At 46.6% G+C, this 23,632-nt stretch overlaps 1 protein-coding gene across 5 annotated transcripts in view; it reads right to left on the reverse strand.

Annotated features, from left to right (window-relative positions):
* The window catches only part of PTPRA (protein tyrosine phosphatase receptor type A), a 373,699-nt gene extending 350,626 nt beyond the window's left edge, over positions 1–23,073 (reverse strand). For 4 of the 5 annotated variants that reach the window (XM_030191011.1, XM_030191010.1, XM_030191012.1 and 1 more), the window contains exons 1-2: positions 22,846–23,073; positions 7,661–7,734 (exon numbers count right to left, since the gene is read on the reverse strand). The gene's annotated coding sequence lies outside the window, so the exon portion shown is untranslated. Of the gene's footprint in view, positions 1–7,660; positions 7,735–7,963; positions 8,024–22,845 lie in introns of those variants that run through there. The other variant, XM_030191009.1, reaches the window with a different exon arrangement.
* Between the last annotated feature and the right edge of the window lie 559 nt (positions 23,074–23,632).

Here is a 23,632-nt window from a genome sequence, read left to right on the forward strand (position 1 = left end):
AGGAGAGATGCTGGAACATATGAGGGGAGGGGAGATGCTGGACAACGGGCAGAGTAGGGCAGAGAATACTGCTCATGGTTGGCCTTGGGACTTGTTCTTCACTTTTTGTCCTTGAGGGCACACCATTACTGAATATGCATGAAAGAGATTTGAATACCTACTACCTCTGTTGTACTCAAGTCTCTTCATTCATATTCAGTAGGGAATGGTGAAAACCTGACCCACTGGTAGCCCTTGAGGCCTGAGAGTGAAGACCAAGGGCCTAGGGTGTCAGATTCCCTTAGGCCAGCCCCATTCATTGGCATTTCCTAGACCAGGTACTATTTGAAAGGGTAAACAAGCATTCCTATTTTTCTATTCCATTACACTTGTGATTTGTAGATTACACTACCTTCTTTCAGTCATATCTTCTCCAAGCTGAAGATCCCTAACCTGTTTAGCCTTTCTTCATAAGGAAAGTATTCCATTTCCTTTATCAATTTTGCTACCCTTTTCTAGATCTGCTCTATTTCAAGACAGGGAGACATCACGTGACGTGTTGATCAGAGCAACTGCATTTTTTTGAGAGAGGAGCCACCAGCACTGCCACAGTACTCAAGGCGTTGTTGAACCATACATTTATACAAATGCATTATGATATTCTCTATTCCTTTCATTCTATTTGCTATTCTGGCTTCCGCCACATACTGAGAATTTCAATGTACTTGCACACAATGATTTGTGACGCCTAATAAGCAACCCAGTATTATGCACATAGAAGAATTTCTATTATTCTTTCCTATGTATCTCACATTGAACTTGTCCAAATTAAGTTTTAAATATGTCATTTAAATGCCTATCTCCACTGTTTCACAAGGATCTTCCGAAATTCCTCAGTCTGTTCATGTTTTTAACTATCTTGAATTATGTTGTGATTTGCAAAAATCATCTCACTTATTGCTCCCTTTTAACATATGCATATATGTCGATCTTATGTATAAGTCGAGAGCAGTTTTAGGACTAAAAATGGCCTAAAATGCTGTACTCCATGTATAAGTTGAGGCTGCCCTCCACCCCTCTCTCCCTCACCTGGGCCAGCACCTCTCTCCCTCCCCTCCACCTCTCAGCTCAACATGCTTCCTCTCTCTCTCCCTCCCTCTCCTCTAACTCTGGGTCCAAACACACTTCCTCTCCATCCTTCCCTCCCATTATCTAGCATTAGTCTCTCTCTCCCTACCACCACCCAGTGCGGGGTCCAGCATCTCTCCCTCCCCTCCCTCTGCCAGCCTGCAGGTTTGATATCTCAATCCCACCCTCCGTCACCCGCCATGTACCTTCAAAGTTATCTTCTACAGAGCAATGGCAGTACAGTGATATACCTAGGCTGCCTGCAGCCTTCTGTGCAGCACTCCCTCTGATTCGCCCACCCTGTGACTCAACTTTGTTTCTGCATTGGTAGTACAAGTTAGAGGGGGTGTTCCTGAACAGAACGCAGGCAATCTAGGAATATCGCTACACTGATGCTGCTCTAGAGAAGATAAATTTGAAGGTACACAACAACAGGGAGGAGGGAACTGACATGATGAACCACAGGGCAGGCGGAGGGGAAAGATGTAGGATCACGCTGCCAACAAGGTTCAGGGCAATTAATTTTTTTAGCTGCTATGGGGAAATGACCCATAGATAATACAATCCTTTTTTAAGGCATTTTGGAGTCAAATTTTACTCAACTTATACACAAGTATACAGTATGATTAATATCTAGAAACATTGGTCCCAATACAGATCCCTCTACTCATGTCTCATAAGTACATAAATACATAAGCACTGCCACGCTAGGAAAAGACCAAAGGGTCCATCAAGCCCAGCACTCTGTCCTCCGACAGCGGCCAATCCAGGCCCCAAGAACCTGGCAAAAACCCAGAATTAATAACGATCAATTGACTTTTCCTTCAGGAATCTGTCCAGACCCCCTTTAAACTCAGCAAGGCCAGCTGCCGTCACTACCTTCTCCAGCAATGGTCCAGAGTCTAACCACACGCTGAGTAAGAAAATCTTTTCTTCTCCAATTCCATGAGAAAACTAAATTACTTAGTCCTGATCTGTGTTTGTCATCTTTTAACCAGTTATCAGTCTACAACAGAACACTGCCCCTATCATAAGAACAGCCATACAGGGTCAGAATAGTAGTCCATCTACTACTACTACTACTATTTAGCATTTCTATAGCGCTACAAGGCGTACGCAGCGCTGCACAAACATAGAAGAAAGACAGTCCCTGCTCAAAGAGCTTACAATCTAATAGCTAGCCCAGTATCTGCTTCCATCAGTGGCCAATTTAGGTCACAAGTATCTGACAGAATCCCAAATAGCAGCAAGATTCATATCACTGATACCAGGGACAAGCAGTGACTTTCTCCATGTCTACCTCAATAGCAGACTATGGACCTTTCCTCCAGGAACTTGTCCAAACCTTTTTTAAACCAGAGATACACTAACCACTGATACCACATCTCTGGCAATGTTACGGAGCTTTACTATTCGTTGAGTGCAAAAATATTGCCTCATGCTTGTTCTAAAACCTAGTTACCATTTAACTTTCTTGAGTGTCCCCTAGTCTTTGAACTCTTTCAAAGAATAAAAAATCGATTTATGTTTACCCCGTCTACACCACTTAGTATTTGTAGGCCTCTATCATATCCCCCTCTCAGTCGTCATTTTCCAAGCTGAAGAGTCCTAAACCCTTAAGCCTTTTCTCATAGGAGAGAAATTCCATCCCTTTAATCATTGTGTTTGCCCATCTTTAAACCTTTTTCTAACTCTGTTAAATCTTTTTGAAGATACGGCGACCAGCACTGCACACAATACACAAGGTGTGATCACACCAAGGTGCGATACACAGGCATTATAAAATTCCTTGTCTTAATTTTTGAAACCTTCCTAATAATTCCTAGCATTCTGTTTGCTTTTTTGGCTGCCGCCACACACTGGAAAGAAGATTTCAGCGTATTGTCCATGACGACATCTAGATCTTTTTCTTGGGTGCAGACTCCTAAGATGGAACCTAGCATCAAATAACTATGATTTGGATTATTTTTCACAATGTGAATCACTCTGCACTCGTCCACATTAAATCTCATCTGCCATTTGGATGCCCAGTCTTCCAATTTCCTAAGGTCTTCCTGCATGTTTCACAGTTCGCATGCATTTAACAACTTGAATAGATTTGTGTCATCTGCAAATTTAATCACCTTACTCGTCGTTCCCAATTCCAGATCATTAATAAATATGTTAAATTAGAACTGGTTCAAGTACAGATTCACTACATCAACACATATAAGACAGTCCTTGCTCAATGGAGCTTAGAGTCTGGAAAAACAGTATAAAATTATACATGTTTAAGTCAAATCAGTACCTGCTTAACCCACTCACTTCCCTGGGCAGACACAGGGGTTAAGTGAACCAAATGTGAGACTTTAAAGTTATCATTTCATTTAAAACTAGTAAAAAGGCCCGTTTCTCACACAAATGAAATGGGCGCTAGCAGGTTATCATGTAATGGTGATTATGTTTTTAAGAGAACCGTTAGGAGAAATGTTCTGTCATGATAAGTAATAATTGGGAAGGGTGTATACTGAGTAACCATGCTCCAGGGGTATGAGATACGGACTGTTTTATCTATGTGGTTTTTTTTAATCTTCTTTTTTGTGATTTTTATTATATAGTATTTTTTTTTTTTTAAAGATAAGAGTACAAAAAACTCCATCCATGTCCAGCATTTCTCCTCTCTTCCCTCCCCTCCATCCATGTGCATCTCCTTCCATGACTTCCCTCCCCTCCATTCATCCATGTCCAGCAAGTCTCCATTCTCCCCTGCCCTCTCCTCCATCCATCCATATTCAGCAATTCTCCTCTCTCCCCTGCCCTTCCCTTCATCCATCCATGTCCAGCAATTCCTCCTCTATCCCCTGCCCTCCCCTCCACTTCCCTCCATCCATGTCCAGGAACTCTCCATTCTCCCCTGCCCTCTCTTCCATCCACCCATATCCAGCAAATTTCCTCTCTCCCCTGCCCCATTCATCCATCCACGTCCAGCAATTCTCTCTCTCCCCTGCCCTCCCCTCCATCCATCCATCCATGTTCAGCAACTCTCCATTCTCCCCTGCCATCTCCTCCATCCTCCCCTGCCCTCTCCTCCATCCCTCCATGTCCAGCAACTCTCCATTCTACCCCGCCCTCTCCTCCATCCATCCATATGCAGCAAATTTGCTCTCTCCCCTGCCCCCTCCATCCATCCATGTCCAGCAATTCTCCTCTCTCCCCTGCCCTACTACTACTACTACTACTATTTAGCATTTCTATAGCGCTACAAGGCATACGCAGCGTTGCACAAACATAGAAGAAAGACAGTCCCTGCAATCCTCCTCTCTCCCCTGCCCTCCCCTCCTGTCCAGCAATCTCTTCTCTCCCCCTGCCCTCCCCCTCCTCTCCAGTGATCTCTTCTCCCCATGCCCTCCTCTCCAATTCCAGCCATCTCTTCTCTCCCCTGCCCTCCCATCCATGTCCAGCGATTCTCCCTGCCCTCCCTCGGCTCCTTGACAGCCCTCCTCTCCGTTCCTTCCCCCCCCCCCCCCCCCCCCGCATTTAACCCTTTTACTTTCAGGGCGCGACGGCAGTGAAAGAGTACAACACAGCTTCTCCCTTCCCTCACACAGTGCCCCGCCCTCGCGGAAACAGGAAATGCATCCCACAGAAGGCGGGACACTGTGTGAGGGAAGGGAGAAGCTGTGTTGTCCTCTTCACTGCCGTCGCTGCGCCTGAAAGTAAAAGGGTTTAAACATGCACAAGGGGGGGGAAGAACGGAGAGGAGGGCTGTCGATCGGGGAGCTGAAGACGGGAAGGCGCGGAGGGGGACCGTCCCGAGAGCTGCCTGGCTGAAGCGCTGCTGCGCCAGGCAGCCCTGTGTTTGGGGGGCAGCAGCAGCCAGGGAAAGGTCACGGTTGGGCTGGGGAGGCTTAGCCTAGGACTGTCCTCCCATCCCATTCATGTCCATCAGTTATCCTCTGCCCTGCCCTTCTGTTCCTCCCTCCCTCGATGTCCAGCGATTCTCTCCTCCTGACATCATCTCGCCTCCAGCGTTCCCTTCCCCCTCATTGTTCCACCCTCTGACTTCATTACGTTTTGACGCGAGGGCGGAGCAAGCAATGAGTGGGAATGGATGTTACGAACCCAGGCATACAGACGTAGAATGTTGGTGGTGCAAATTATTATGTAAGATAATCAATCAATGTGATTTTCTTTAACACACATACTGATTTTTCACCTAATAATATTTCAAAATATAGTAAATCATTAAATTTAAAAATCAATGATAAAACAGGTCTTTTTTATTGAAAATAAGATTTTATAAAAGGGGAAAGGGAATGGGACTTGATATACCGCATTTCTGTGGTTTTTGCAACTACATTCAAAGCGGTTTACATAGTATATACAGGTACTTATTTGTACCTGGGGCAATGGAGGGTTAGGTGACTTGCCCAGAGTCACAAGGAGCTGCAGTGGGAATTGAACCCAGGATCAAAGTCCACTGCACTAAACCACTAGGCTACTCCTCCACTCCAATCTAAGTAGAGAAAGACAGTTAACTTAATTTTGGGAGACCAAAGAATCCTCTAAGGAAGAACAATGCCTTTGGCATTACTGGTGCTTCGTTAATATATCTTCTGCACAGGCCACATCCTTGAATATATTTTTAGAGGCCAATCGAAACTGCTACCGAAACTTATCACCTGGTTTCAGTCAAAACCAAACTAAATTCAGTTTTGTAAAAATGAACCAATGAGGCCCACTGGGGATTGTCAGAGCTTGCAGTCGGCAGCCCTCTGCTAAACCCACTGGAGATTATTACCATCCAGTCCCAGGAACTGAAAGCAAAGGCTGACAACTGGGAGAGCCGTTTTAACTTCTCAACAAGTCTGGCACATTTAGGTTCCCAAGTCTGTGCAGATGTAGTTAAATCAATTGTGAGACAGAAACTTTGTGAGAATGTGTTTAAAAAAAAAAAAATCATGATTATCAGCTTTTTATGCTTACCCAAACTGTGCACAAGTAACAAGAGAAAATAGCATTCAGATTTTCCCATTTTGTATTAGGACAAGCATGATATAGATTCTTACTAAAATAAAGGTTAAGGGAAGGGAAATGGGACTTGATATACCACCTTTCTGTGGTTTTTGCAAGTACATTCAAGCGGTTATATGGTATGTACAGGTACTTATTTGTACCTGGGGCAATGAAGGGTTAAGGAGGTGCAGTGGGAATCGAACCCAGTCCCCAGGATCAAAGTCCAGTGCACTAACCACTAGGCTACTCCTCCACTGGTCTACTCTGTGGACATTATACCATGCTGATGAACCCTTGGTGTCTCTGCACCAGAGGTCATGGCAGCCATTTTGTGAGCAGAGCCAGCATGGGCAGGAGCGACTGGGATCACTCTTGCCCCAACTACACCCCTAGACAGCCAGGAATTTTGATAGACCTGAGAGGGGCAGGGGTAGAGGCAACTCCTGTTTGGAGGGGGGGAGGGAGGGAGACAAACAGGACAAAGGACAAATTTTCGGCCTCCACTGAAAACACATGGTTAGTTTTGGCCAAAACAAAACTAGGCAAAAAAAAGAATTTGGGCCAGTTTTAGCACCACAACTAAAAACGAAATTTGGTCAGCCTCTAATATTTTTACAGGACCATTTTCCATATGCAATAAATTTCCACCTCACCAACTAGAAAAAACTATTTGTGTAACTTGGCTTAAGCCAGCACTAATTTTCAAAAGCAGCAGTGACCTGAGTGCAATATATGCCAACTGCTCAATCCACATTTCAGAGTGAATGGGGTAAATACAATAGATAGAGCTCCTGACAAAGTAAGCTGCTGAGTGTTAAACTACAACGAGAGGGGGCTTAGAAAACTAGGCATTAGGCTGGGAGCAGCCTGACAAGTTAGTTCTCATCTTCAAGCTAAAGTGCCCTCTTAGAATGGATGCGATTGAGTGTTGTAAAAAATTTGATATGGACTGGCTATTTTATATTTCAGGCAATACAGGACCTAGAAAAGATTTAAAGCAAATTCAACACACAATGAAGCTGTAGAATTTGCTGACAGAAGGACAAGAACCTCATGTGCAACTTTCTTTAAATTAGTCCTTTATTTTCTAACTCCTCTTACTCTCTTACCTATCTATATGTTCCATCTTTGCTTATACCCTATGCTGTCTATTAAAATGTTTTATTACGTATTGTGTTGACATTGTTAGTATGCTATACCATACTTTGTATTATTATTTGAATATTTATACTGCTGTGTCTATTACTTACATTTGATTTATTCCTACTGTACACCGCCTTGAGTGAATTCCTTCAAAAAGGCGGTAAATAAATAAAGATGTTGGAGCAAAATCCATTCATTATTATTAGGCATATTTGTGGATCACAGTTTTTATTGTTGGGAGCTGAGGGCTGAATATCATGGAAGTAATCTTCCCTTTAGGATCTCTTGGCTACTTCTTCTAAGTGACCCAGGCTGGCCACAGACAGAGACTGGACACTGGATTTGTTGGACCAAAGACTGAACTAGTATGGCATGTCTTACATTCCCCACCAGGTTTGTTTGATAGGTTACTTACCTTTTAAAGAACACTGCATTAGGCATCAATGACAACTCATCTGAATTCCATAAAGGTTCTTCTACCAGTTCCACCTGCAATGGAAGAAATCATTATTTTAGCAACAATGCAAGATGACAGCAGAAATGTTAACAAAACTGTTTTCACATTATTTAAGCTGTGAGCTGGTATACTTTTTTACTAATAAAGTTCACCCAGCCTTTTGGGAACGAATGAGTAACATTTAGGAAGACTCAATGCTCAGTAGACCTCCTCCCTGTGCACAGCTCTCAACAGTGTGCCAGCCAAGATCACCATCATTACCCAATGTCCCACCACAGTAAGCAACACTGGAAATGTCTGAGTAATACAGGTTGTTTGCATATTGTGGCCCAGAGAATTCTTGCACAGCTAGGCTGGTAGGAGGAAACACCACTCTGTATGATCAACAAGGAAATTGGGTTCAGCTTCTGGCAATTTCTATGAAGAGGGATGAGACAGTAACTGCTTTTATGGTGGCAGCACACATGGGTCACTAAAAATGCGCATTCATGCTTGGATGATCATGGCAGTTTTTAACAGCATGTGGGAAACAGGATGTGGGTAGAAGACAGAATAAACGATCACTCTCCAAGACTAAGCCTTTTTCACAACTATCCAAAGATTTAAATAGTCCTCTCTTCCAGTATCTCTAGTCCTGGTTGCTGACGTAACTGTCCTAAGTACGAATAAAAACATTAAAAATGGTAAGTAGTTTTTATTGTTTAGTACTTGAAATATATTGAATCTGTTTACTTATTTGTATTATTAGGATTTATTACTGCCTTTTGAGAAATTCACCTAAGGTGGTATACAGCAATAAGCTGGATATGGGCAACAGACAATTACAGTAGAAAAAATTATTTAAATAACAGCACACTCAGCATAGTGTACTAATGTCAACACAATACGCATTAGAACATCTTAATAGAGAGGATAAGGTGTAAGCAAAGATGGAACCTATAGACAGGTTAGGATAGAAAATAAAGGTGATTGACTTAAGGAAAAAATTGCAAGCAGTCAGAAAAGGTGTATGAAAATAATCTCAGGTAGAGTAGAAGTAGAGAAGCTATAGTATGTGCAGGCCGTGTTTAGTCTTATGTTGTGATTAACTATTTAGTTGCTTCCTCTATTAAAAGTTTGGGAGAAGAACCAAGCTTTCGCCTGCTTCCTGGCATGCTGGAGCAAGTTGAGCCTTACTGATCAGCTCACAGAATGCATAGGTATGTTGGAGAAGCCCCCACAATCACAAAATAGCTCTAATGTACTATCATTAAAAAACAGTTAAAATAATAATAAACTAAGGGCTCCTTTTACTAAGCGGGAGGTAAGCCCGCTTGCTATACGGAAGTACCACCAGGCTACCACAGCAGCCCTGCGGTACTTCCCACCTCTACCACACTGTCATTTCTCCGGCACTTGCAAAAATTTATTTATTTTATGTAAGCATTGGACTGTACCCGGTTGGCAGGGCCGCCGAAAGACTAGGCCAAGCCTGGGGCAAGGCTGCCCCCGCCATCGCACACCCCCCCCCCCCCCCCCCCCCCCCGAGGTCACTGCTCCCCCTCTCCACCGGGCCGGGCCCCCTGCATTGAAATCACAGCCCCCCTCTCCTGTGGCCCTGCCCGGCGGTAATCAGGCAGTGCTGCGCGCTGCCTGATTACCGCCAGGTTGGCGAGGGAGCCCTTACCACCACATCAATGGGTGGCAGTAAGGGCTCCCCTCCCCTCCCCCTCCCCCCCCCCCCCCCCCCCCCCCCCCCGAAATGGCCACATGGCAAGTGCCTTACTTGCTGCCTGGCCATTTCCTGCAGGAAAACGAGACCTTCCCTTTTACCAGCTGCGGTAAAAGTGGGCCTCGACGCGAATATAAAACACACACCAACGCCAGCACTGGCCCCCTTTTGCCTCAGCTTGGTAAAAGGGGCCCTAAATATTAGCATAGCATAGCCTAGCATATAACTAGTAATCTTAGGGGACTTTAGTTTACATATTCCCACTCCATTTACAACTTAATTAAGAAATCACCAATAATAAGATGCAGGCAGCAGTCCAGCATCAAGATGGGGGCTATCCAGTCTTTTGCACAGAGTGTCATATTTGATTATCTACCTGTTGGCGAGAAGTCATGTGTGTACTCGGTGCAAAGAGCTCCTAGAACTCAGGAAAACGGGTCCGATCTCTGGAGGCTAGAATAGCGAGGAGATGAGGCAGACAGAGAGGTTTACAGAGGAGGTCTACAGGGACATAGTATAGAAGTCCCACTTCCAGTCTGCAACCTATTTGCTGCCATTGAGAAGAAACGTCACCTGAAGGGAGAGCATCACTGCGGACAGGCAGGAAGGATCCTGTAAGAGCTCCTAGCACTCGAATCTGATCTCTGGAGGCTATAATAGCAGAGGAGCTGAGGCAGACAGCGAGGTTTAGAGAGGAGGTCTACAGGGATATAGTAGAGAGGTCCCACCTCCAGTCTGGCAACTTCTTTGCTGCCATTGGAGAAGAAAGGTCACCTGAAGGGAGAACATCACTGTGAATAGACAGGAAGTGATCCTGTAGCCAGGAATTGACCTCCAAGGGATGCAAATATCCTCTCTCACTGAGGCTGTGTCTCCAGGGGCAACCATTGTGGTTGGAGATGGAACAACTTTCCTATGAGGAAATGCTAAGCGGCTAGGGCTCTTCAGCTTGGAGAAGAGATGGCTGAGGGGAGATATGATAGAGGTCTATAAAATACTGAGTGGAACAGACAGACATGAATCGATGTTTACTCTTTCTACAAATACAAAGACTAGGAGGCATGCAATTAAACTACTAAATAGTAAATTTAAAACAAATCAAAGAAAATATTTCTTCACTCAATGCATAATTAAACTCAGGAATTCATGTGAGAAAAGCAGTTAGTTTAGCAGGGTTTAGAAAAGGTTTGGATAATTTCCTAAAAGAAAAGTCCATAAGCCATTAAGATGGACTTGGAAAATCCACTGCTTATTTCTAGGATAAGCAGCATAAAAATCTGCTTTACGGTTCTGGGATCTTGCCACATCCTGTGACTTGGATTAGCCACTGCTGGAAACAGGATATTGGGCTTGATGGACCTTCGTCTGTCCCAGTATTGCAACACATGTTCTTATTTAAATTTCTGTCACTTAAATGGTCAGCTAATTAAATTATATTTGCATTCTTTTATATTTGCATCCTTAATCTTGAGGCCTGGATCTGTGCACCAAGACTTCTTTTTCAGTACCCCTGTATCATAGGGTAATTCTGGCCAAATTCCCAAAACTTTCCCCTCCCTACAAGATGTTGTGAATGCTGCCTATGCAGTATTCCCAGCTAACATGGGGTGCAGAAATCCCCAATTCAAGGACTGAACTCGTGACTCCCAGCATGGAAGCACTACGAGAGAGTCACAGGGTCAGCTCAGAACAGGTGCAGGAATTTAAACATTCATCCAGGCTACTCATCAGAGAAGAAATTAACTCACCCATTGGGAAGGCAGGGGTATTAAATGAATGTACTTGTTCCCAACACCTGCCCTATTGAAGTACTCACTCCTGTCTTCTTCTTCCCCACCTAATGCAGTCCTCTCTCTCTTCACCTCCCCTGTCCTCCTTTCCCTCACTCCCTACGCAATCCCAGTGCAGTTCTCTAATCTCTGTCCCTCCCTCCTCATCAGGTATGGGCATCCTCTATCCTCTTTCTCCCCCACCCCTGTCTGCTCATTCTTCTCCTTTTCTCCTACCCACAGGCATAGCTATGGGGTGGCAAATACCACCTCAAACATATTTGCCATCCCAGTGAAAGGCGCCATACTACTACTGCCCATAGCCCTGTGCCCATCCCGAATCCTCGCTATGCAGCCTGACCCCTCCTGTGATCGATCCTGCTCCGAATCAGTAGCACCTGATGTCCATGACCCCAGCGTTAGCAAAGAGCCCTGCCCCAATCTCCTGTGCTTCTGCAAAACATTATTAAACTAACAATGACCACGACAAAACTGAAGAAGCCAATCAGAAACAGCAGCACTGCAGCATTTACCTCTTTTTCCTTATCCTACAGAGAACTGATACCGAGCAGCCCATGCTGGACCCAAGCATGCTGGGAATTGGTAATTTAAGTTGACTGTACTGTAGTGGACCTAGTTGCATATGGGTGGGTATGGCAGACAGAGACTCAGAACAGCAGCTATTATGCACACCCACAGCCCGGTCCATACCCACTGGAGATAGCAAACCAAATAAGGACATGTGACAGCAAAGACTGAGTGAGTGTGAGATAGGGGCGGGGCAGAGCAAGAGTCTGAGTCAAATTACCAATGGCACTAAGTCTCTCTGACTCTGCTGCCCTGTACAACCATAGCTGATGTCTGGTCTCAACTGCGCTTCAAGTTCTCATCTACCTAATCTATGTGCTGGAGATAACGCTGGGAGGGCTTGGTAGACTGGTCTAGGGAGCGGGCAAAGAATGCTGTGTCTGCCCTTTTAATTTTTCCTCTTTACTGTGCTGACTGTTGCTTTCCCTATACAGCAGCACAGCATCAGCACAGGTTTCACAGTAAAAAAAAAATAAAGTTCAAATACTATAAGGTAAAATTATGTATAATCATACCTGATAATTTTCTTTCCATTAATCATAGCTGATCAATCCATAGACTGGTGGGTTGTGTCCATCTACCAGCAGGTGGAGATAGAGAGCAAACTTTTGCCTCCCTATATGTGGTCATGTGCTGCCGGAAACTCCTCAGTATGTCGATATCAAAGCTCCATCCGCAGGACTCAGCACTTAGAGAATTACACCCACGAAGGGACACTCCTGCCCCAGCTCACCACCGCCGAAACGGGGGAGGGGAATTAACCCAGCTCATCCCCACACAAGTGGGGGAGGGGAATCCGTCCAGCTCATCCCCGCGGAGCGGGGGAGGGACACCACACCCGCCGATGCGGGGGATCTGGCTTATCCTGCAACCGCAACCGCGGGAGGAGCTGACTGACCCTAACACCGCCGAAGCGGGAGGGGTACAAAACTGCCTACAGCCGCACGAAGCGGGAGGGAGTGCCGGCAGAATTTTAAGTCTCAATCCAGCCCCGTGAAACGGAGGGGAGAGGAATGCAGCAGCTCACTGTAACACAAACTCGTCTTAACTCTTGAAGAATCCAAGTGAAAAACTTGAACACGACGTCTTTCTGAAGTAACTGAAGACTAAACTTGAACCTGAAATGCAACCAGAATAAAAACAATACAGATATCTGGGAGGGGCTATGGATTGATCAGCTATGATTAATGGAAAGAAAATTATCAGGTATGATTATACATAATTTTACCTTCCATATCATCAAGCTGATCAATCCATAGACTGGTGGGATATACCGAAGCAGTACTCACCCAGGGCGGGACATAGAAATCCCTGACCGCAACACTGAAGCTCCAAACCGGGCCTCCGCCCGAGCAGCCCACAGTCAAGCGGTAATGCTTTGGAGAATGTATGGGCCGAAGCCCAAGTTGCCCGCCTTGCATATCTTCTTCCAAGGAGACGGAACCGGCCTCTGCCATCGAGGCCGCCTGAGCTCTTGTAGAGTGAGCCTTCAGCTGATAGGCGGCACCTTCCCCGCGGCCACATAAGCCGCTGCAATGGCTTCCTTGACCCATCTTGCCACTGTAGGCCTAGCAGCCTGCAGACCCCTACGAGGACCTGTATACAGGACAAACAGATGATCCGATTTCCGGAAATCAGTGGGCACTTCCAAGTATCTGATGATGACATCGTCTCACATCCAGATATTTAAGAGCAGAGTATTCCTCTGGGTAGTCCTCCCTACGAAAGGAAGGGAGACATAGCTGCTGATTCACATGGAAGCGAGAACAATCTTGGGCAGGAGGAAGGCACTGTGCGAATAGTCACTCCTGCCTCAGTGAACTGTAGAAAAGGCTCTCGACATGAGAGCGCCTGGAGCTCGGAAACATCTTCTGGCTGAAGTGATAGCCACCAGAAAAGACTGCTTTCAACGTCAGGTCTTTCAGAGATGCCCTTGACAAGGGTTCAAACGGCGGCTTTCCTGCAATGCTCTTAGCACCAGGTGAGATTCCATGCAGGCACCACTGAGTGCAGAGGAGGGCGCAGGTGATTAAGACCCCCTTGGAGAAAGCGCAACCACATCTGGCTGCGAAGCCAGGGAAGCACCCTTCAGGCGGCCCCTGAAGCAAGCCAGAGCCGCTACCTGGACCTTAAGGGGAACCTGAGCGACAGGCCTTTGTCCAGACCATTCTTGCAGGAACGCCAACACTGAATAAATTGGAGCAGTGAAGGGAGAAAGTGAGCCTGCTTCACACCATGCTGCAAAAGATACGCCAAACCCTGGCGTAAGCAGTAGAAAGTAGAGCGTTTCCCTCGCTCTCAGCATAGTGGCGATGACCTGGTCTGAGAAGCCCTTCTTCCTCAGACGCTGCGCTCAATAGCCAGGCCGTAAGACCAAAGGGGGAGGGATCCTCCATCACCACTGGGACCCTGATGTAACAGGCCCTGCACCACTGGCAGCCGCAGAGGATCGTCGACTGAGAGCCTGATCAAGTCCGCATACCAGTGACGCCTGGGCCAATCCGGACCCACCAGGATTATCCTGCCGGGATGCTTTGCCACCCGGTCTAGTACCCTGCCCAACATGGGCCAGGGCGGGAACACATAGAGAAGCTCTTGTGTCGGCCATTGTTGGAGAAGAGCATCTACTCCCAGGGATCGAGGGTCCCGTCCTCTGCTGAAGAAGCGCGGCACTTGGCAATTGGCCGATGACGCCATCAGATCTAGGCTCGGCTGGCCCCAGCGCTTCGTGATGTCCAAGAACGCCTGAGCAGATAGCTGCCACTCTCCGGGCTCCAAGGTATGGCGACTGAGAAAGTCCGCCTTGACATTCATGACTCCGGCAATGTGGGCCGCTGACAGCTGTTCCAGGTTCGCTTCCGCCCACTGGCATAGACTCATAGCTTCCTTGGCTAGAGGGGCGCTCTTGGTACCTCCCTGGCGGTTGACATAGGCCACAGCCGTGGCATTGTCCGACAGGATCCGTACAGGCTTCAACAACCAGTACCGGGATGAACTCCAAAGCGCCAACCGAATGGCTCTGAGTTCCAGGAGGTTGATAGACCACTTTGCCTCTGCAGGAGACCAGAGGCCCCTGCGCTGTCCTTCCCAGCAGTGGGCTCCCCAGCCCGATAACGAGGCGTCCGTCGTGACGACAATCCACTCTGGGGACACCAGAGGCATTCCCGCAGACAACTTGTCTGTCTGCATCCACCAGCTCAGCGCCTTGCGCACTTGCTGGATCCAAGGGAAGACGCACCGCATAATCCTCCGACATCGGAGTCCAGCGCTGCAGCAGAGAGTGTTGTAGTGGTCTCATATGAGCCCTGGCCCAGGGCACTACTTCCATCGTGGCCGTCATAGAGCCCAACAGCTGCACATAGTCCCAAGCCGAAGAGGAGAGGCTACTAGGAACTGGTCCACCCTGAGCCTGAAGCTTGACAATCCGATTGTCTGGCAGGAACACTCTGCCCACTTGGGTGTCGAATCGAACTCCCAGATACTCCAGGGACTGAGTCGGGCGCAGCTTGGCTCTTCTCCCAGTTGATGATCCATCCCAGGGAGCTCAAAAGAGCAACTACCCGGTCCACAGCTTTGCCGCACTCTGTATAGAGGGGGCTCGGATCAACCAGTCGTCCAGATAAGGATGGACTTGTACTCCTTCCTTTCGCAGGAAGGCCGCTATGACCACCATTACCTTGGAAAGGTCCGCGGAGCAGTAGCCAACCCGAACGGGAGGGCTCTGAACTGGAAGTGTCGGCCCAGGACTGCAAAACGCAGAAAGCGTTGATGAGTGAGGCCAGATGGGAATATGCAGGTACGCTTCCTTGATGTCCAAGGATGCCAGGTACTCCCCTGCCTTCACCGCCGCTATAACAGAGCGGATAGTCTCCATGCGAAAGTGCCGCACTTTCAAGGCCCGATTGACTCCTTTGAGGTCGAGGATAGGCCGGACAGGAACCTCCTTTCTTTGGGACCACAAAGTAAATGGAGTAACGCCCCTTGCCAAGCTGACTTTCTGGCACCGGAACGACCGCACCCAGGCGGATCAGATTGTCCAAAGTCTGCTGCACTGCCACAGCTTTGACCGGAGACTTGCAGGGAGAGAGTACAAACCCGTCTCTTAAGGGTCGGCAGAACTCTAGCTTGTAGCCGTCTCTGATGACCTCCAGCACCCAAGCGTCTGAAGTTATTGTTGGTCCACTCGCCCAGAAACGAGGACAGCCGTCCTCCAATCTGCACTGGGGCGTGGACCAATACCCCGTCATTGGGTACGAGACCCTGGGGGAGGACCGGAGGGAGCACCTCCGGGACGGCGGTCTCTGCGAAAGGAACGCTGCTTGGGGGAGAAATTCCTCTTAAAGGAAGAGGGGGCAGAAGCACCCGACCTGCCCGCGGCGGTACCGACGGGCTTCCTGAAACCGTCCTCTGGAGGTACCGGGACGAGCACTAGCCCGAGCCCTGACCTCCGGTAACTTCTTGCCCTTAGACGTGCCGAGATCAGTCACGATTCTGTCCAGCTCGACCCCAAAGAGCAGCTTGCCTTTAAAAGGCAATCTAGCCAGGCGGGATTTTGAGGCGTGGTCAGCAGACCATGTTTCAGCCAAAGCCACCGCCGCGCAGAGACAGTCTGAGCCATGCCTTTAGCTGAGGCTCTCAAGACATCATACAGCAAGTCTGCCAAATAGGCTAAGCCCGATTCCAGGGCTAGCCAATCATCCCTCAAGGAATGATCCGAGAGGAAAGCCCGCTGCACCATAGTCAGGCACGCCCTGGCCACATAGGAGCCGCAAACTGAGGCCTGCAAACTTAAAGCAGCCCCCTCAAAGGACGACCTTAAGGCCGCCTCCAACCTCCTGTCTTGGGCGTCCTTTATGGCCGTGCCACCTTCCACCGGCAATGCCGTTTTCTTAGTCACCGCAGTGATTAAAGAATCCACGGTAGGCCACAGATAGGCCTCACGTTCACTCACAGCCAAAGGATAGAGGCGGGACATAGCCCTAGCCACTTTAAGGCTCGCTTCTGGGACATCCCATTGAGCCGAAATTAAGGTGTGCATGGCATCATGCACGTGGAAGGTTCTAGGCGGGCGCTTCGTCCCCAGCATAATGGCAGAGCCAACAGGGGCTGAGGGAAAGACGTCCTCCGGAGAAAATATCTTCAAAGTGTCCATGGCCTGTAACAACAGGTTGGGCAAATCCTCCGGGCGAAAAAGCCGCGCTGCAGAGGGGTCATCCGCTCCATCCGAGCGGGGATCCGTCTCCTCCAAGGAATCCGCAAAGGACCGTTGGGAGACCTCAGACACGCTGCCTCATCTACATCGGAGGAGACAAATTCCTCCAAGGCCTGGGAATCAACCCGAGGGCGTTTACCTCTGGGAACCTCAACCTCCTTACCAGAGGAGGGAGCGGGGGCAGCGTTGTGCATGAGGAAGGCCCGATGCAGCAGCAAAACAAAACTCGGGGAGAAACCCCCCAGACTGTGCACTTCCGCAGCCTGGGCAACAGCCCTAGGCGCGCTCTCAACCGGCGCTCGCAACAGCGGGGGAGAGACATGCTGCGCATCCAAAATGGCGTCCGACGCGAAACTCCGCGAAGGAGCCGCGCGGGAAGAACGGCTCTTAACTTTAGCCGCTTCTGTGCCGTCGCCCAAATTAAGGGCGTTCATGGCATTAATGTCTCCAACCTCAAGGGCGGCCCAAGAAGAAGCCGTCCGAGCCGCGTGGCCGGCCAAGATGGCGGAGGCGAGGAGCGGGGGATGGGCGTTATGGCGGGAAAAACCGCCACGCCGGAGGAAGGACCGGGACATGCATCGGTCGCGAAACTGTCACCCACCAAGGGCGAATCCGGCTTGAAGACCCCCGCATCCCCTCTAGAAGCGCTCGAGCGACCCGGGGAGCGACCCTTTGCGCCCTCGCCCTCCGACGCCATGTGCCACGAGGAGAAGAATCGGGGAACCCCCGCCCGCTATAAAAGGTAAAATTACCTGCTGTCCGCATCCGAGTCGTAACGACCTGGTTCTCAGTGAGTAGCTGCAATAGACGCTTAAATAACGTCGAAATAAACGCCTTTAAGGCCGTTCAAAATTTTTTTTTTTTTAACGGAGCCAGCGGGAGGGGGGAGAAAAGGAGGGACCTGGCACCACCAGGTTTGCACTTGCTCAAAAGAGCCCTCAACCCCAGGCACTCAACAAAACCTAAAAATTAGGCTTGGAGGCCTAGCCAGAGCTGCTGCTGTGTGTGACCACCACCTGCTGAGATAGAGAACATACTGAGGAGTTTCCGGCAGCACATGACCACATATAGGGAGGCAAAAGTTTGCTCTCTATCTCCACCTGCTGGTAGATGGACACAACCCACCAGTCTATGGATTGATCAGCTTGATGATATGGAATAATGTAATTGTGAGGATGGCTGGTGGGGTTGGGGTGGAGCTAGGGAAGATGCACTGTTTTGGACTTGGAGGCAGGCCCACATTAAACTCCCAGCCTCTGGATGATGTGGCTGATAAGGGATTGGGGAGGTGTAGCAGAGTGGGTTTAGAATGCAGGTCAACATGTTGTCATACATCATATGAAGCATCTGCTTGAAGGGGACTGGATTGGGGATGGTTTTGTCATGATGGGGGAGTTTTCATGTGAATTTTGCAGAGGATATTTAGGCATAGCAGGCCTGTGGTTCATTTTTTCAAGTTATAGGACTAGGGGAGAGAATAGAAATTTAAAATCGTATAGAGGCTGTAGTACAGGGCAGCAGCAATAGGCCATCTGCCTGCTGGTGTGTGTGACCCTGTCCTCATAGGACTAAGCAGTCTAGGTAAGAGGCTCTCTCTCATTCTATCAACAGTAGGAAGAACTGGCTAGGGAGCCTGAAAGAAAATCTAGAATCTGACTCATTAGACCCTTCTAGCCACATACTGGTAAAGTGCAGCAAATCTTTCAAGTTATTAGATATACCGCCTATGTATCAGAAAATCTAAACAGTTTACAGAAGAAAAAGAAATGGGATAGAGGAATCGCACAAGATAAAGAATACAGTATCCTCACTCCATATGTATTCTTTATCTTGTGCGATTCCTCTATCCCATTTCTTTTTCTTCTGTAAACTGTTTAGATTTTCTGATACATAGGCGGTATATCTAATAACTTGAAAGAAGAGGTGTCGGTGGAGAGATTGAGCGCGGTCTTCCGAGGTCTGCGGAGGATCACCCCGAATGCGTCTTTACAAGACACACAGTATAGAATCCTTTATAGGGTACATATCACTAAAGTTATGGGGAAAGCCCTGGGAATGTGGGATAGTGACACGTGTGACAAGTGTGGGGGGGCAGTGGGCACCTTTTTGCACTCTTATGGAATGCCCTACCCTGCAGGAACTATGGTCTGGGGCACTAAAAACCCTAGAAGAGATATTACAGCGATCAGTGGAGTGGCAATATTCAATTACTTTAATGGGTTGTGGGCAGGCTGTTAAGGAGCAGGGGTTGAGAGACTCACAATGTAAATTTGTTTTGTTAGCCTTGATTTTGCATAAAAAGTGTGTGTTGAAACAGTGAGTGCAGAGAGAGCCCCTGGCCCTAGCAGTTTGGAAACATAGTATGCTTGAGATGGCTCACTGGGTGGCTATGAGATATAAATCTGTGACCTCACTGGGTGCTCGTCAATATCGTGATTTGTGGGGAAGAATATGTGTCTTGCTCATGATGCAGAAGAGCATAACTGATTAAGTCTATGTGCTGTCTAAGCGATAAGGGATAGGGGGAGGGGGGGGGAAGAAATGGAAAAGAATAAAACATGGAATTCAGTAGATTGTTGGCAGAGTTGCCAGGACATGGTTTGTTTTCTGTATTAATGTTGTTCTTGATGCCTGTAACTGAATCCATGGAACAATAAAAATATTTTGAAAAGATAAAGAATACATTAAACATCAATATACAACAGCTTCTAGTGCATCAGTAGACATACATGAAAGGAAAGGGGAGAGGAAAGCATTACAATACAAGCTTGGGAAAGGAGGACATAATAGGGGAGTACAATAATTCTCTTTCACTGTAGACAAGAAACCAGTCAAATAGACCACTTGGTGAAAGATTATTTAGGATCCATAGACTGAAAAGCAATAGAAAAATATATTGCTTTCAGTAGAAATTTAAATTTGTTAAGAGAAGTTTCAAGTTTGAGCCAGAGAGACTATTTCAGAGAATGGGAGCAACCACGCTAAAACAAGAAGTCCTGATAGCATCAAAATGAACATGATGAAAGGAAGGAATAGTCTGGAGATGCTGAGCAGGATGGTCCTTGAAGAGGAATAGAGTATGGTTGACCAGAAATGAGGGAAAACTGGATTTGATGAGGAAAAAAATATATATATATATTATATGGTATTCCATAGACTACAGAAAGCCAGTGTTCAGCTAAATAAAGGGGAGTGAAATGGTCACACTTCTTGCAACCATAGATGGGTTTGATATAAGTGTTTTGTACCATTTGTAATCTGTGTATGTAGTAATTAGGGAGTACTGTAAGCAAAGAATTACACTAGTCCCATTTAGAGATTACCAATGCGAGTAAAAGAATACAAAAGAAAAAACTGCCTACTAAAACTCTCTCTGTCAATAGTAGCAGGAACTGGGAGGGGGGGGGGGGTCAGAGAAAATACTTGAATACGACTGCAGTAGTAAGATTACTTTTGGTTTGCAAATCTAGGACATCAGTGCAGGACCTCCCCAGGCTACTTTCCACCATAAAAATGATAAAGGAATCTAATTTTTAATTAGATTATGGGGCCCTTTTACTAAGGCGTGATAGGATAACACAGGCCTACTGAGCGGTAGAAGGGCACTACCGTGGGACGCGCTGAGGCATCCTGCAGTAAAAAAAAATTTTAATAACAAGAAAGTGAAATTTATAGAGAACACTGTGGTACCAAATGCCTGAGCAGAGGAAAGAGCGGTATAGGCATTTGGGAACCACCCACCTCCAGTGCATGGTCCAGACATAGAGTTAGAGTGCGCAGTTCTTCAATGTATAGAAAACTAAGAATATAACCAGTAACATTGCGATTCCTATATCAATATTCTGCTGTACTGTTCATTTTTTTGTTTCTAAAAACAATAAAAATTATTTGAAATTAAAAATAAATAAATAATTTTGCCTCGGGAGGCATGTCTGGGGCACAGAGTAAACATGCTTCTGCAAATTAGATAGTACGGGCACATTAACACACACTACCTGATTTGCATAGGAGTAGCACAGGAGACCTATATAGGTGGCGATAAGGGCTCCCAGAAGTGATGGCCACACAATAATGGGGAAATCAGCGAATGGACATTAAAAAAAAAAAAATACCGATCACAGCCATTTTTTAACCACGCTAGAAAGTGTGCGCAGCAAACCCATGCACTAATTGCAGAGCCGGCCACTTTCTAGCATGCCTTGGTAAAAGGACTCCTATATCTTAAAAAGTACATTCTATAAGTTGCTGAACACAAAATACCATAACAGCACTGCCAGGACTCAAACTGCACTAAGCCAACCTATGAAAATCTAGCATGCAAATATTACCTCAGAACCTAGAATACCAGAATAAGCTGGCCTGCTATAGATTCCTACACATTCCTTTAGATTCCTTCCTTAATGGAAGAAGTAACTAAGTGGTAGTCTCACTCACACATACAAGGAGTGACACAGGCTGCACATACTGCAGCAACACATGTTTATCTACACCTAACCTAGCTGAGATAATATTAAACCATCTCTGACCTCATTTGCAACTTTCTTTAAACTAATCACCTTACTTTCTAACTCTTCTTACTCTCTTACCTATCTATATGTTCCATATTTGCTTTACTCTTCATTATCAATTAAAATGTTCTATTATGTATTGTGTGGACATTGTAAGATGATACAGGGGATGGGATAGGCTGAAGAGGCCGGGGCTCTTCAGCTTGGAGAAAAGGCGGCTGAGGGGAGATATGATAGAGGTCTATAAGATAATGAGTGGAATGGAACGGGTCGATGTGGAGCGTCTGTTTACGCTTTCCAAAAATACTAGGACAAGGGGGCATGTGATGAAGTTGCAGTGTGGTAAATTTAAAACAAATTGGAAGAAATTTTTCTTCACTCAACGCGTAGTTAAACTCTGGAATTCGCTGCCGGAAAAGGTGGTTAAGGTGGTTAACTTAGCGGACTTCAAAAAAGGGTTGGACGGCTTCCTGGAGGAAAAAGCCATAGAATGTTATTGAATGGACGAGGGAATAATAAAGTATTGCTAGGATGATCGGGACAAATTGCTTGTTCTTTTGGCCGCTGTCGGTGACAGGGTGCTGGGCTCGATGGACCCTTGGTCTGTCCCAGCATGGCAATGCTTATGTACTTAGCCATACTTTTTATTATTTTAATATTTTTACTGCTGTAATTGCCTATTGCTCACGTTTGATCTATTCTTATTGTACACCACCTTGAGCGAATTCCTTCAAAAAGGCAGTAAAATAAATCCTAATAAATACACTAAAGTTATATTCTAGCAGAATCACTCACCTCAATGACACATGCAAAGCACAAAATACAATACTACCATATCTTAAACCTAGTCAACTGATGCTGCAGTTTAATTTTCTTAACTGTCAACAGCATGTCTTAAATCTAAATATTTCCTATATTCCTGCTGGCTGGAGTCAATAGGACCTGCAGAAAACACAGTGCTACCACTAGATCCAGTAAGCAAAAACAAAGGAAAGCAGCATTAATATAACTCTCCATCAGTCATCTTAAACAGTTTGATAGAAATCTAAAGCTTTAACTTGAGAGTTCAATGAATCAAGTAGCTGAAAGAATACATCCAGAGCCTCCATCTCCACTGTAGTAACCAAGTGTAAAGCGCTTTAATCAGTTTGAAATGTTTAAAGATCGCGTATGCATACTTTAAGTGCGCAAATAAGGGTGCAAGAAATTAAATCTGTGAACAAACTTGCCTTCTGTTTATCATGACCTGCTCCCCTCCTTCCCAAACCAGAGGGCCAAGCATCGGCATACACATTTTTTAGACCACTAGGAAGAGCATTACTTGATGTCATAAAACTGCTTTGGGTTTTTCTTACCTCAGCATACCTGGACAGTGCGATATGCTCGTCATTTCAGATAGTAGAGGAGATAAAGCAAACCTCGGCGGCCTTTCTGTTCTCCTTCGGTGCTGTCAGTAAGCCAGAACCGGGACTCTTGGCTGTCCCGTTGCAAGCAGGAAGGGTTAAGCTTCTACCGAGAAGCGAGAACTGGTGCCACCGCATAACACACTACACTGCAACCCGGCACAGGAAAGTTAGTTCCCTGCTAGAGCCGGGGGGACACATTTAAGAGGAACGCCGCTGACTAGAACGAGTTGGAAAATAAAAACCAGCGTGAGAGGGAGCGACCCTTAGATTTTTGTGACTACTGGTTGCAGGGGACCTGGATATTGTGGGGTGGGTCCCTCAGTGATCAATCACCCCACTCCTGAAGAGTGGCCTAGCATTTGAGTACCGGCACCTTTTTTGGTAGTATAAAGGCACTGGGTAGAAGAGAGTAAGAACTGCAGACAACAGAGGAATTGCGATTACAAAGTGTGGCAAAAAGGTTGCCGTAAGAGCAGAACGAGCTAGCACAGCAGCAGGAAAAAACATTTTTTTTTTTTGCACCGTTGTTCCCAATGAAATCGGTGATTGGAGCACTACTTCAAAATCGGGGCTGTCTGGTAACCTTATGCAGTAGGCACTTGGCTTGGTCACCTGGCTGTTAAAGTGAAGCGAATATTTCCACTTCTGGTGGGATTAAACTGCCAACCAAAAGTCAGTCTCTCTCTCTCAGCAACAGCAACTGGAAAGAGGAGAAACAAACTAGCATCTGAGCATA

Source organism: Microcaecilia unicolor, chromosome 2 (assembly GCF_901765095.1).
Source record: "Microcaecilia unicolor chromosome 2, aMicUni1.1, whole genome shotgun sequence".
Classification (NCBI taxonomy): domain Eukaryota; kingdom Metazoa; phylum Chordata; class Amphibia; order Gymnophiona; family Siphonopidae; genus Microcaecilia; species Microcaecilia unicolor.